Source organism: Vipera berus, assembly GCF_964194415.1.
Source record: "Vipera berus genome assembly, chromosome: Z".
Taxonomy (NCBI): Eukaryota; Metazoa; Chordata; class Lepidosauria; order Squamata; family Viperidae; genus Vipera; species Vipera berus.
Genome location: NC_138205.1, coordinates 71,799,868 through 71,815,013, shown reverse-complemented (window position 1 = coordinate 71,815,013; position 15,146 = coordinate 71,799,868).

Genomic DNA, 15,146 nt, shown 5'->3' with positions numbered 1-15,146 from the left:
GCAGTCTGAGTTTTCTGAGCTGGCGCAGGAAGAATATTCTTTGTTGTGCTTTTTTGATGACATTTTTGATGTTAGGTGTCCATTTTAAATCTTGGGATATTACAGAACCTAGAAACCTGAAGGTCTCTACTGTTGATACTGTGTTGTCTAGTATTGTAAGAAGTGGTAGAATAGAAAGGTTTCTCCTTAAACCTGGAATTAAGGAGAAACTTCCTGACAGTGAGGATAATCAACCAGTGGAACAGCTCACCCCCAGAGATTATGGGCACTCCATCACTGGAGATTTTCAAAAGAAGACTGGAGATTCACCTGTCTGAAACGGTATAGGTTCTCCTGCAAGGGGCTGGACTAGAAGACCTCCAAGGTCCTTTCCAGCTCTATTCTGTTCTGTTCTGTTCTGTTCTATTCTTATTCTTATTCTATTCTAAAATCTACTATCATTTCTACAGTTTTAAGTGTGTTCAGTTCAAGATGGTTCCAGCCACATCACAAGGCTAGTTGTTCAACCCTCCTGTCTGTATGCAGATTCCTCATTGTCTCGAATGAGGCCAATCACTGTTGGATCATCTGCAAACTTCAGTACTTTACCAGAGGGATCTTTTGAGATACAGTCATTGTTATAGAGAGAGAAGAGAAGTGGAGAGAGCACACAGCCTCCCCCCCGGGGGGGGGGGTTGTGCTAATTGTACAGGTTTCTGATGTGATTTTGCCTATCTTCACTTGCTGCTTCCTGTCTTTTAGAAAGCTTATGATCCACTTACAGGTGTGGTCAGGCATGGCTAGGTGATTTAGTTTAGTGAGAAGAATATCTGGAATGATGGTACTGAATGCCAAGGTGAAATCTACAAAAAGGTTGCTTGCATAGGTCATTGGAGATTCAAGATGTTATAAGTTGTAGTGCAGATCCAAATTAACAGCATCATCTGCTGATCTGCTTACTCAGTAGGCAAATTGCAAGGGGTCTAATGGTGGATCCGTGCTGGTTTTCAGGTGCGACAGCACTAACTATTCAAAGATTTTCATAACTACAGATGTCAGGGCAACCGGTCTATAATCATTCAGCTCCTTTATGGAGAGTTTCTTCGGCACTGGGATGATAGTAGAGCATTTGAAGCACAAAGAAACATAGCACATTTTTAGTGATTTGTTAAAGATGCGGGTGAAGATGGTGGCCAGTTGGTCAGCACAAGCTTTCAAACAAGAAGGAGTTATCTTTTCTGGGCCTGGTGCTTTTCCAGGCTTTTGTCTGTGAAATAGACCTTGCACATGATTTTCTGTGATCACCAGAGGTGGAGGGCCCAAGGGGATGGAGTCAGTTATAGGAGGTATGGCTGTTGTTGGTGTATCTGAGTTGGGGATAGTGGAGATAGGTGACAGTGGTTTCCTCTCAAACCTACGGTAAAACACATTTAGGTCATCTGCCAGTTGTTGATTTCCTTCAGCATGGAGGTTTGTTGTAATCCAGGGGTGTCAAATTGCCAGCCCACGGGCCGGATGCATCATCCAGATGTAATATATGTTTGTTTTAAAGTTGTTTAATGTTTACAATAGGAAATCGTATGTTTGACAGTTCTTTGACAGCTGACAGCTCCACACGCGGCTACCGCTGACAGCTACCGATAACAGCTGCGAGCTGACAGCTCCAAACGCAGTCGCCCAGGATTGGCCAAGAACAGAAGCAGCGGAAAAGTCCGTGGACTGGGATTGGCCAGGAGTTCGCCAGCGGGACTATATAAGGGGGTTTTAAAACACGCTTCGTTGTTCCTGCCGAGACAAAAATAAACAGCTGATTGTACCCAAGCCTGCTGTCCTTTTTTTTGATGGGAACCCGCCGTAAGACATTACATCTGGCAACAAAGGTGGTACTGCTTCACGGAGCCAAGATACAGAGCTAAGTCACGAGCTGACCGTCACTGATCTGGAGTCACTGGGTAAATAACCCCACAGGACCCATGAAGCAGTAGTCACCAGGACAGCATGACATCGTTGGGGCAGATAAGAGAATTCGGCATCAAATACCCCGAGCGATGGGAATTGCACTTGGGTCAAGTAGAAGGGTACCTTCTATTCAACAAAATAACCGAAGACCGTCTAAAGGCCACAGCGTTACTTTGCCTCAGCGGACCTGCCGTCTACGACATCGCCGCCGGCCTCTGTAATCCAGACCCAGTCAACACCGTCCCATATGCAGTCCTGACCGACATGCTAAACAAGCACTTCATACCAGCTCGCTCAGAGCTATATTGGCGACTGCGGTTCGCCCAGCGGACTCAACGGCCAGGAGAAGCCGCAACAGACTTCGTTGCGGCTGTAAGACACACCGCTCACTGGTGCCACTTTCCGGATCTGGAAGACAGGATCCGGGACCAGATCGTCTTAGGACTTCTCGACAAGCAGCTTCAAAGAAAAATAGTCGCCAAACCAACCATGAGCCTCACCGAAGTCGTCAGTGACATCCGGGCGTATGAAATGTCTCACGAGGAAACCCAAGACCAGTCTGCCAACGGACCCAACGGGTCAATCCACCATAATACTTCAGCGGACAACGAAGATGAAATCGCAGACCCCGACATCAGAATCGATGTGATACAACCAATCTACGGAAAACCGTTGGTACAGCGTGGTGCCACGAAGGGACCAAACAAACCTCAGATGTCCTTCTATCAAAACCCCCACACGACAAACACCGGTCCAAGATGTGCCAGCTGCGGAGCAGCCCACCCACGGGCATCCAGCAAGTTCAGGAATGCCAAATGCCACGAGTGCGGCAAGACCGGGCACATCCGCACCGTCTGTCGCAGCCGGAACCGAGGGAACATCAATGACCTGGATTCAGCCCTACCAGGTACGGCAAACCCCCATACCCCATGCACAGAGCCCCCCCCCTGGCCCTTAGTACAAACTACAAACTGGCGGGGAAAACCAGATAGCCTATTAAACAGCAATGGCATTATCCATTGCTTGCAATGGCAAAACTGTCCCAATACGTTGCACGACGTGATGTCGCGGGTTTGACATGTCTCTTGTAATCGGTGCTGTACCCGGTATTATTTTTGAGCACATGGTTGGTAAATGAGGACTAGCTGTATAGTTGCTTGGTAGCAAATACTACAATAAGATTTAACTTTAGATAAATATGTTTAGTACTGCAATGCCAGAATTTTATTGGGATTAACACAGTTGTTGTATTATAGCAAGGTTACTGTATTGGTGTTGTAAAAAAATCTGTTTGGCAACTAGCTGGCAGCAAAGAGATAAAGTAGCCATTAATTATAAATCGCTATTATACTGAAACAGAATACCAACTCTTTTCTTTCAAGAGTCTCCCCTATTTTCCAGAATAACAGATTTTACATCATAAGCCTCCAGATATCAAGGTGCTTGGATAAGTGCAAGTAATATTACACAAACACATGAAAATAATTAAGAATCCCCATTTTTTAAATCATAAAGTCATATATAAAGATATGACTAAATATAGATGAGGAATCTAGATATTTGTAAGAGAGATATTTTATGTCAGATATTTTATATCATTTTTATATCAAAAGAACACTTTAAATGTGAGGAACATTTTAAATGTGAGAGCTGCTAATTGGATCCATGTTTCAAAACTAAGTAAGATAAATGGGAAAAATTACTATAGAATATATTTGTTTTATTTTTAAAAATCCCCTCCAATTCCTTCCAGTAAATTTAACATAGATCTTATTTAAAACTATAAACAGTCCTCTTCTGGCAAACAAAAATGTTGTAGTCTGCTAACATCCTTGTTTGCTCTTTGAGAATGCTACACTGTTTTTCCTTGCCAAAAGAAGACCCACATTAGATAGTACATTTAACAAATACTATAACAATTAGATAACTTCATTTTCCTTCCTCCCCTCTTTGCTTCTTTCCTACTTTCTTTTTTTTCCTGCTTCCAGTATTGCTTTTTCCCCATTAAACAAGTATTGATTTTTTCTCTTTGCTTGAAAATGGAATAGAAATTAATATGGTCCTTTTTTGTTACTTCATTGTTTGTAGACCATCTGGGAATATCATTTATTAGTTAACTGTTTGTTTATCCAGTAAGGAATCCCACATACAACATTTTATACCTGTATTAAAACAAAAGCCTTTTCTCTTTAAATTTTTAAACAGCAAACACACATACCAGACAATTAGGAGTTAGGAATCTTATGCATGTTTATTACTCTTCATTTTATTATGGTTCTCAGAAGTAATATTTAGACTTCCAGAGATGAGCAACAAAATTTATCTTTAAGTTATAGATGCGCTACTTAAGCTATAAATAAATGCTTGTTGAAGGCCTGGTGAAATGGAGTCACAGCTGCTCCTTCTGGATGATTTAGAACAAGCAGGATATAATCACTTTCTTAAATTAAAGTTTCATTGGGCAACATAGGAGCCATAAATATTTTGTCCCTAGTTTCTGAATTGATTGGGACAGAATTATTTTGCTGCCAAGTTATACTTTTGAAATTTAAATATTATAAGTGTAATTAAGTTCTAGGAAGTTCAGAATTCAAATCTCACTTTAAGATGTTTCTGTTTTCTTCAGAATAATAATATGGAAATTATGCCATTGCACAGAATGCTAGATATCATGGTGCAAATACATAATCATAGCATTTGTGCAATAACACATTTGTGTGACATAGTAAGTATACTATTGGGCCTGCACTAGAAAAATCTAGGTTCTATTCTACACTCACTCATAGAAAATTACTAGGGCCAGACTTGGACCAAACATTAATTTATAACCCAATTTACTTACTGAGCTGCTATTGCGGAGAGGTTTGGAGAAGATATATATGCCACCTCAAGCTTCTATATGAAATGCATTTGTTAAAATGCCACTATGCCATGGACCAAATCATTTTAGAGAACTGTAGTAAGGACAACAAGCTGAGTCATCTGAATGTTAAAAAGATTATGAAAATACTGAATTATATTATTATCTTTGGTGCATACCAGAACCAACATTAGGAGGTAGCACTACAGTAGTGCTCGACTTACAATCGAAATTGAGCCCAGAATTTCTGTTGCTAAGTGAGACAGTTGTTGTGAATTTTAACTCCATTTTACAACCTTTCTTTGCACAATTGTTAAGTGAATCACTGCAGTTGTTAAGTTAGTAATAAATTAGGAATACCCTTATTACGTGAGTCTGCTGGTAAGAAAATCACAAAATGTAGTCACATGACCCCAGGACTGCAGCGATCATGAGTCACTTGCAAGCATCTTAATTTGAACATGTGACCATGGGAATGCTGCAATGGTCATGTCATGGTCTGACCAGTGAACCCTTAGGCCAGTTAAGTCCCAAAAGATAAAGCTTCATTGGATACACCATCTTGGAAGATGGAAAGAAGCAAAACCAGCTCTGTTTTTTCCAGAAAGTGAAAGCTTGCCTAGTTAAACAATAGATTCCCTTGTTCCCACCCCTCAGATGTTCACATTGTCCAATAGTAAAACTTGTTTATATTATGGGAACAGTCCATTGCTTCATTGAGCACCTGCAGTAGTGATCTTGGCATTTTGCAGGCTGTAACAGTTCATGAATGGCTTCTTGGCATCAAAATTCTTCCCTTCACTTCTCACCCCTCTCTTTTTGTTAGCAAGTTAATTAGTGGAAGAAGGTAGAAGGCATATAGCTGTTCTGACCCAGCTCCCCAAACACAACAGACGCACCAAACAGCCTCTAACATTCCTTTTATTTCAGGAAAGTTTCATACAGCAGTTTCATACAGCCTCCAAACAATGGAGCTCATTCCCTTTTCCCCTGTAGGGGTCTCCCAACACCCAGAGTTAACTCTCAGTCTCACCCCGCTTGCAACCAAAAGTCCTTCAAGCAAGGTGGCTATTTTTCAACATAAGATACGCTCACACTCAGAAGGCACTGACTCCTAACAGCACCACAGGATCTGTGGAAAACTCCGGCAAAATTCCAATTTTGTTCTAGTTACAAGTGGCTGACCAGCAGGAAGTTGTCTGCCACACCTATTCGTCTCCTCCCCTGCCTTTTATCCATAGCTGAGGGTGGGACTCCATTAACAGTGGTGACTCTTCTGCCCCAAAGACCAGCCCATAGCCTCTCGCTGTTCTCCTCAGCTTCTGTCACCCTCATGCATCAATCACTGGCCCCATGTGATCCTCCTCTCCTGACTCACTTGCCTCAAGGCATGGAGGTCTCAGCCTTTCCATCTGAGGGCTGGTGGATGGCCCAGGCTCTGCCTCTGTTCCTGGCTGCGACAGCTCCATTCCTTCGTCACAGCTTTCAGATGACCCTGATGCTGGGCCCGGCGCCCATTCCTGTGCTTCCTCCTCTGAGTCGACCGCTGAAATGTCCAGCAGCCAACAGGCCACAACAATAGTGATTCAATCTTGACATGCTGATCCCCTGTAAGAAGGGTAGTCCTAGAAAAATATTAAACACAAAATATCATTGTTACTTTAGAAAAAATCCTTAACATTCAATTTCCTTTTGGATGTTGAGGGTATTTGTCTGCACCAACATGGATAGCAACAGCTGAGGGATAGCCTTTCCACAGCACTAAATACTGTAACTTCCCCTTAAAATATCTTGAGTCCAATATTTTCTTAATCTCATAGTATTCCTCACCAGCCACTATAACACGAGGAGGGGACTCCTTTCCAACTGGTCTTAGCTTAGAGCCTTGATGTGGTTTTAACAGGCTGCAATGAAACACTGCATGGACCTGTCTTAAGACTTTCAGTGACCGCAGTTCTACTGTAACTGGGTTTATGATCTGAACAATTGGGAACGGTTCTATATACTTAGGACTTAGTTTCTTACAGGGTATTTGGTATTTAGGTATTTGGTAGATAGGTATACCTTATCCCCAATACTATATATCTTCTGGGGAGCCCTTTTCTGATCAGACTACTTCTTTTGTGACTCCCTGGCTTTATTTAGCACCCTCTGTACATCCCCCCCATGTGGCTTTTAGGGTATCCATCCATTCAGCTAGCGATACTGAGAAGGGAGGTTCTCTCGAGAGCTCTGGCATCGGTACAAATTCTTCTCCCGTGGCTACTTTGAATGGAGTGAACCCAATGCTAGTATGCACCAAATTATTATAAGCCTCTTCTACAAAAGGCAGGAGCTCCGCCCAATTAGTTTGCTGATAGTTTACATGGCAACTTAAGTACTGCTCTACTAATGCATTGGCCCATCCAGCTGTCCCATTAATACTTGGATGAAATTCTGAGCTAAGTTCCTGGGAGGAGCCTATTAGTTTTATGAACTACTGCCAAAATTTTGCAGTAAACTGCACCCCCCTGGTCGGAGATGATGCATCCTAGGACTCTATGCAGCCCATACACATGTTGCACAAGCATTTTACCTAAACTCCAGGCTGAAGGAATCTTTGAGCATGTCACAAAGTGCACTTGCTTCAAAATCAGGTTGACCACATACCAAGTCACAGTATTTCCGACACTCTCAGATAATTCCTCAATAAAGTCCATGGCGATTTCTTCCCATGGATTGCTAGGGTTGGCCACTGACTGCAGCAGTCCAGGAGGCTTCTCTAGCAAATGTTTCATTGATGCACATAGTGGGCATCCTGTAACATAGGCCTATATGACCTTATTCATCTTAGGCCAACAGAACTGCCTGTTAAACAGATGGAAGGTTTTCCCAAACCTGAAATGGCCTGTAGGCTTCACATCATGACACTTTTGCAGTATCTGGGCTCTTTGGCTGCCTGGAATGTACAACTTGTCTCCCTTCCATGCCAGGTCTTCACTTAATGTCAACTTTTCCTTGTGATTTCAGAACCACTCATCCTCCTTCAGGGCTTCTCTGAATTTCTGGTCAGCACATTATTGGCCAGTTGAGGAGGTATTGATGGGATTAACCTTGGGGAGCCTCATGCTGCCAGCTATTGGGAGGGGATGATCAAGTTAACTGTCTCCTCCAGGGTGCTTTTATATTGGTGCATGTGGGAGAGCACAACTGCAAGGAAATTTCTTCCCCCGGGCAAGTACTTAAGGGTAAAGTTGAACTGATTGAAGTATTGAGCCCATCAAACCTGCTTGGGGGATAGCTTCCTTGAAGTTTTCAGAGCTGCTAAGTTCTTATGGTCCATCCACACCCTGAAGGGGATCTTACTGCACTCTAAAAACTCTCTCCAGGTCAGCGGCGTCCATCGAACCACATAAGCCTCCTTTTCCCATATCACCCAACATCTTTTGGTGTTGGTTAGTTTCCAGGAGGTGTAGGTACAGGGTTGGAGCTTTCCCTTAGCATTCCTATGGAGTAGACAAACTCCACTGCTACATCATTAGTGTTGGGTTATATTTTGAAGAGCTACACTGGGTTTGGGTGTTTGAGGGTCAGTTCCACTGTAAAGAGCCATTCGAGCTTCTCAAAAGCCACTTGACCTTCATTGTCCAACTGAGTGGCTGGCTTGACTTGGGCTTCATCCCCCCCTCCTGTTTTTAGTAGTTTATTATGGGCAGATTTTATTTTCCTGGGCTCCAAGATCACTGCAGATGGGGACTGTAACCAAGAAATTAAAAGACGCTTGCTCCTCGGGAGGAAAGCCATGACATATCTAGACAGCACACTAAAAAGCAGAGACATCACCCTGTCAACAAAAGTGCGTATAGTCAAGGCTATGGTCTTCCCAGTTGCAATGTATGGCAGTGAAAGTTGGACCATAAGAAAGGCCGAATTGAGGCCTTTGAGCTATGGTGCTGGAGAAGACTCCTGCGAGTCCCTTGGACTGCAAGGCGATCAAACCGGTCAGTCCTAGAGGAGATCAAACCTGACTGCTCTTTAGAAGGCCAGATCCTGAAGCTAAAACTCTAATACTTTGGACACCTAATGAGAAGGAAGGACTCACTGGAGAAGAGCCTAATGCTGGGAAAGATTGAGGGCAAGAGAAGAAGGGGACGACAGAGAATGAGGTGGCTGGATGGAGTCACTGAAGCAGTAGGCGTGAGCTTAAATGGACTCCAGAAGATGGTAGAGGACAGGAAGGCCTGGAGGAACGTTGTCCATAGGGTCGCAATGGGTTGGACATCACTTCGCAGCTAACAACAACATGGGCAGGTCTATTTGTGTGAATAAAGGGATGCATTGCTGGTAGAAGTTGGCAAAGCCCAAGAAGCTCTGTAGCTATATTAGAGTAAATAAGAATGTCATCCAGGTATACCAGGACCCCCTTATACAAGTGCACATTCAGTACTTCATTGATCAGTTGCATGAAGACTATGGGGATTCCCTTTCTTTTCCTTGAAGAGTACAGGTGCTGCTACCCTGGACCTCCCTGTTTGGATGAAGCCCCTAGCCAAATTTTTATCCACAAAACTGGATAAAAGCTGCGCCATCTCCCTTGGGATCATTGAATATATTTTTTGGTTTGGGTAACTTTGCCCCAGGTAGTATTTCAGTTGCACAGTCTGTGAGATGGTGTAGGGGGAGTACGTTCCATTCCTGCTCCTAAATACTTCCACCAAATCACAGTACTCTTTTGGAATGCTTAGTTTTGCTTGCTTGTTTTCAGCTAGTAGATTAACTGGCTCCACTTTTACTTTCTCAACCAGTGGCATTTGTTTAGCTTTAGGTGGTTTCTCCCCCGCCTGAACTTTCTTCACTTTATTCCTCAGGTGCCACTTGTTAGTCCCCCAATCAATTGACAGATTCCACTTTTTCAGCCATAATAACTCCAATATCATGGGGTCTGCCATCTTTGTGGCCACTATAAACTGAATAGTCTCTTTGTGGCTCCCTGTCTATAGGGTTACTGCTTCTGTGAGGCATGTTGCAGGCACCCACCCCATGAGTGAGCCATCCACTTGCTCAAACTTCATGGATTGCCTCAATCTTTTAAGTCTTAGTTCCAACTTTTCCACCATCTGCAGTCTGACTAGGCAGTGGGTGCACCCTGAGTCTAACAGGGCAGTAAAGACCCCACCCCTTGTTCCTGTTTGGGGCATTAAAACCTCCATCTGGCTGGTCAATGGGACCATTGGGTCATCCTCCCCTTTGCTGTTGCTTTCATAGAAAACGAGACCAGGCTCACCACCCATTCACTGGACTGGGGAGAAATCTCCATAACCTACTGTGCCACCCACATTTTCTCTTTCATCTTCCTCGGATTTTTCTTTGGCTTTGGCTGGCTTGGGGTCCTCAGCACTGACATGAGCTGGGGGGCTGGGCAGTTAGCAGCCTGACGACCCTTCTTCCCACATCAGAAGCAAGCTCCCGTGGGGTGACATGGGGGTCTTGCTAGCAGCCAAGGGAGGGGGGCTTCCCCTTTTGCAAGTTAGCAGGTGCTTCTCTTCTCTTTGATGACTCTTCTGCACTGCATGGTGCTGATATTCCCACAGGTCTAGCTCCACCATATTAACCAGCTTATACTATGCTTGGAGTTCATCCAGGATCCCCTGGGGTAGGCAGTTCTAGTATAGTTCCTTGTTTAGCCCATCTCAGAAGTGGTAGATCAGCAAGCGCTCTGACCACCCTCTGTTTCCCAGACAGGCTGCGGAACTTCTGAATATACTCAGCTACTGGTTGATTTCCCTGCCTTAGGAGGGATTTCGGACTCCATCCGGTGGGCTTGTGTGGGGTTCCCAAATCTGGATTGAACCTCCTCCGGGAAAGTGTCGACATTCCCCAGTTCCAGAGCCCCTTCATCATGGAGTGCCACCATGCACTCAGCAGTCTCCCCTCCCAGATTTGAGGTGATGGCCTTCATACAGAAACCCTCATCATGATATGCTGCTCCATATCATTCCAAGTAGTTTCACACCTAGTTCAGGAAATAGGCAAATTTCTCCTCCCAACAGTCGAATCTGGCTCACAGTCATCACACACCAACCTGTAACCTGGCAGTAGTTCCACAGCCTGTGGGGCAGTGTCAGCTGGGGCTCTTACCACTGCAGGAACCGGTAGGGCTTTCCCAGTGGCTGCCAGGGAGAGGGTTGCCCAGCGGCTGCCAGGGGGAGGACAGCCGCTCCTCGGAATCCTGCCATTCCTTGCCACCCATGCCCCAATCCCATCTGCTGAGGTGGAGAAGAGGATGAGGCGACTGATGCCTGGCCTGTTCCAAGCAATGCTCCCAGGTTCAGTGACTTCACAAATGCCACTCCCCATATCTCCATCCCACCAAACCTCTCCTGCAGCTGCTCTACTAAAAGACTGTGGTTAGTAGTCAGGGGCTTCCACTCTGCCAGCTCTTCCCACTCTGCTGCCCTCCTGGCCTTCCACTTGCTCCCTTGAGTCACTGCAACCCCCAGCAGGATCAGGGGGAATTCCACTTTAGCTGCTTCCGTCCACTGAGGTTTCAGGCCAATGTAGAGGGATCCTGCCATGGTATCTTCTTCCCACACCGGCAGCTGCTCTGATTTCTCAACCCTCAGCTTGGATCACGTCACCACTGGTTGCAATCCAGAGTCCACTTGGACCATTGCCAGTGCTTCCCAGGGAGGAACCGCTCCAGGCTTTCCTGTGGCATCAACCTTCCTCTCGGTTCCTGACATCGCTATGTTTCAACTCTCTCAAAGATATCTGAGTAGGCTGCATTAGTAGACAGAGCTGGTTTAATGTCAATGGTCCAACTAGTGAACGTCATATAGCAATTGAATCTTGACAGGTCATAAGTGTGAAAATGATCATAAGTCACTTGTTTCAGTGTCATTGTAATTTCAAATGGTCTCAAAATAATCTGTTGTAAGTTGAGGGCTACCTATTATAAGGATCTGATTTACTAATGTCTCAGGTCCTTATGATGGTCTAGCATTAGTTAGCAGCTTTTTAAAAATCTTCCTTTTCTGGTATCTCCCTCTGCAATCTCAGCATTAAAAGGTTTACTACCAAAGAATGTCTCAGATTCTGAAGAGAACATTATTTTTATTTGAAATTCCTGTATCCTACCTTTCTGTCTCAGTACATGGAATCTAGGGTTGCCTGCTCTAAATAAAAAAATTACAGATATCCAAGTAACCACGTTAAAATACACAAATATAAGCAATGGACCAAATACACTCATCGGTCACTTTGTCTGTCTTGAACTGAGCCAATCAGACATCCCTTTGGGAGCATATAACCAGTAGGATCTTGGAATAATATGTCCTGGCCATTTCAGTCATTGACTGCATATCTTCAGATCCAGTAATTGATCTGTCCAGCCCATGACCTGGGAACTTTATTTAAAATGGCATACAGTAGTATCTATGATCAACTGGTTAGCATGTGGTATCAGACTGATTGTTGATGGTGACTAAAGAAGAGTTGGTAGTAACTTTTAGTTGATAGTCAGGGTATAAGCATTAATGTGGATAAGACAGGGAGATGAGCAATTGCAGGTCAAACAAGATAAGTCCCTCAAAAAAAAGTATCTCTTCCAAGTCTAGTTGCATTACTATAGTTACATTATCTATTTAGATATTAAAATATTTATCCTCTGCTTTTCAGTTTTTAAATTTCCAAGTCAGCCTTTTAATTCAAGAAATAAATAAAAAAATAATTCACGTTCAGTATAACAAGCATAATTCAGAATAATAAAACCAGCAAAGAGCAGGGGTTGCTAAATAAATATCATTTTCTTACAAACTTTGATGAGCCCTTCTATGGAGAAGCAAATATTCTCCTCATTTATCTAACACCCAGTAAGGAGGTATCTAAAAAAAATAATCTCATTTATTACTTACCTAACATTCAATAAGGAGGTACCTAAAAAAATAATCTTGGATTCTACTTTTAGTGGCTGGGCAGGGAGATGTGGGAGAAGATGATTGTTTAGATAAGAAAAGGCTATTAATCAAGAACTTTAGATCAGGCTAGGAGAACATCAATGATGGGACAGAATTGAACTTTGAAAGTTTATAGTAGACTTTTTTGGACAAACCTGATTCTTGTTTTAACAGAACTGATCTGTCACCTCCTTCAAGAACATGACTGAAAATAAAATAAAATTAATGCCAAAAAACGAAATTCTGCTTATTGTCTTTACCTGTGACAAAAATGTCTAATATTTTTTTATTAACATTGGAATTACATATATCTTTATAAGCTCAAAATGATACCTGAATGTCTGAAGTCATAAACAATTATATATAGACTTACCTATATGATTATTAGGGATGTGGTGGCTCAGTGGATTAGGACACTGAGCTTGTCGATCAGAAGGTCGGCAGTTTGGCGGGTTGAATCCTGAGTGCCGCGTAATAGAGTGAGCGCCTGTTACTCATCCCAGCTTCTGCCAACCTAGCAGTTCGAAAGCACGTAAAAAATGCAAGTAGAAAAATAGGGACCACTACGGTGGGAAGGTAACAGCATTCAGTGCGACTTTGGCGTCTAGTCATGCTGGCCACATGACCACGGAGACGTCCTCGGCCAAGCGCTGGCTCTTCGGCTTTGAAACGGAGATGAGCACCGGCCCCTAGAGTCGGAAACAACTAGCACGCATGTGCGGGGGAACCTTTACCTTTACCTTATATGATTATTTGTAATATTTTGTAAGATAAAGATGAATATACTACAAGTATACTACTGAATATACTACTGTAACGCTCTCTACATGGGGCTGCCCTTGAAGACCACTCGGAGGCTTCAACTGGTGCAGAATGCGGCCGCGCGAGTTGTAATGGGGGTTTCCCGATACTCCCATGTAACACCTCTACTCCGCGAGCTGCATTGGCTTCCGGTTGCCCTCCGGGTGAAATTCAAGGTGCTGGTTATTACCTATAAAGCCCTACATGGCCTGGGTCCGGGCTATTTGAGGGAACACCTGCTGCCGGCATCAAACGCCCTTCGCCCAGTGCGCTCCCACAGGGAGGGTCTGCTCAGGGTGCCGCCGGTGAGAGATTGCCGGCAGGTGACACCCAGGGATAGGGCCTTCTCTGTGGGAGCGCCTGCCCTCTGGAACCAGCTGCCGGTGGAGCTGAGGACTGCCCCCGACCTCCGATCATTCCGCCGGGGCCTGAAGACCTGGCTCTTTGAGCTCTCAGGCCCAGGCTGAGGAGAAATTTTTAATTGGGGTTTTAATGTATACAGGGTAATTTAATATTTTTTAATTGGTTTTTTAACTTTTGTATGGTGGATTTTTAATTCCCTGTAAACCGCCCTGAGTCCTCAGGGAATAGGGCGGTATATAAATGTAACTAAATAAAATAAATAAATAAAATAAGTGCAAGGAATACAACTTTTTTACTTACATTAAAAGTTTTTTGACAGAAACAGGAAACCTTTTTTATGTTTGCATCTCTTAAAAATCAGATGGAAATGTTTCATTACAAGAAAAATGTAATCAGAAGGAAATTGTACTAAATGACACATACATAAATGAGTGGGTAAGAAAAACTCTAAATAGCATTTAAAGATGCCAATGATTTTTTTATTTTTTTTAAAGAAATTGAGCATTTGGGGCTTGTTTTTCCTAAGCCTTTCTTTTTTGATTACTGGAGATTGTGATGGTACTAAGACAGTGCAACTCAATATTCAAAAAAACATCACAACAAATTAAACATACTTCTTCAGAATCCACTTCATTTTCTTTTCCTGCACATACTCTTTTTATTCCTTTGCTAAAACACATATTTTTGATTATGATATTTCTCTGATCAATATTTTTAAACCTCTGGGTTTATTACTTCTTAAGGTCTCTTTTTATCTCTTCCCTCCCAATACTCTTTTTCACCTGCTGTTAAATTGTCCTTTGTAATATTATGAAAACCGCAGGGCATACTAATGCTTACATTAAATCTTTCGCATGTCTCCTAAAGTAGAAGTAATGTATGTCTTGCAGCTCACTTTACAATTATACATTGTGATCCTTGAATGGGCATTTTCATATAACTGGAAGAAGAGGGGATCTGAAACATTAAATCAAAAGGGAATCACTTTTGACATGCCACAGTAATTCCAATGAAGCAAACACCCACTTCATTAATTTAATATAATTTAAAATAAAAAAGCTTATGGTAAGGTCTACTCAACTATGTAAATAATTAAATCTGGTCTTAACATTTCTGTGCATTCTGTACATGTACTGTTTAAAAACCATGTATATGCATAGTTTTATCTGGTGCTCTGCCAATAATGTACTGTATTCTTTCCACACAAAATTGGGTGAAAATCAGATTGCATGCATGCACAAATCATTAAG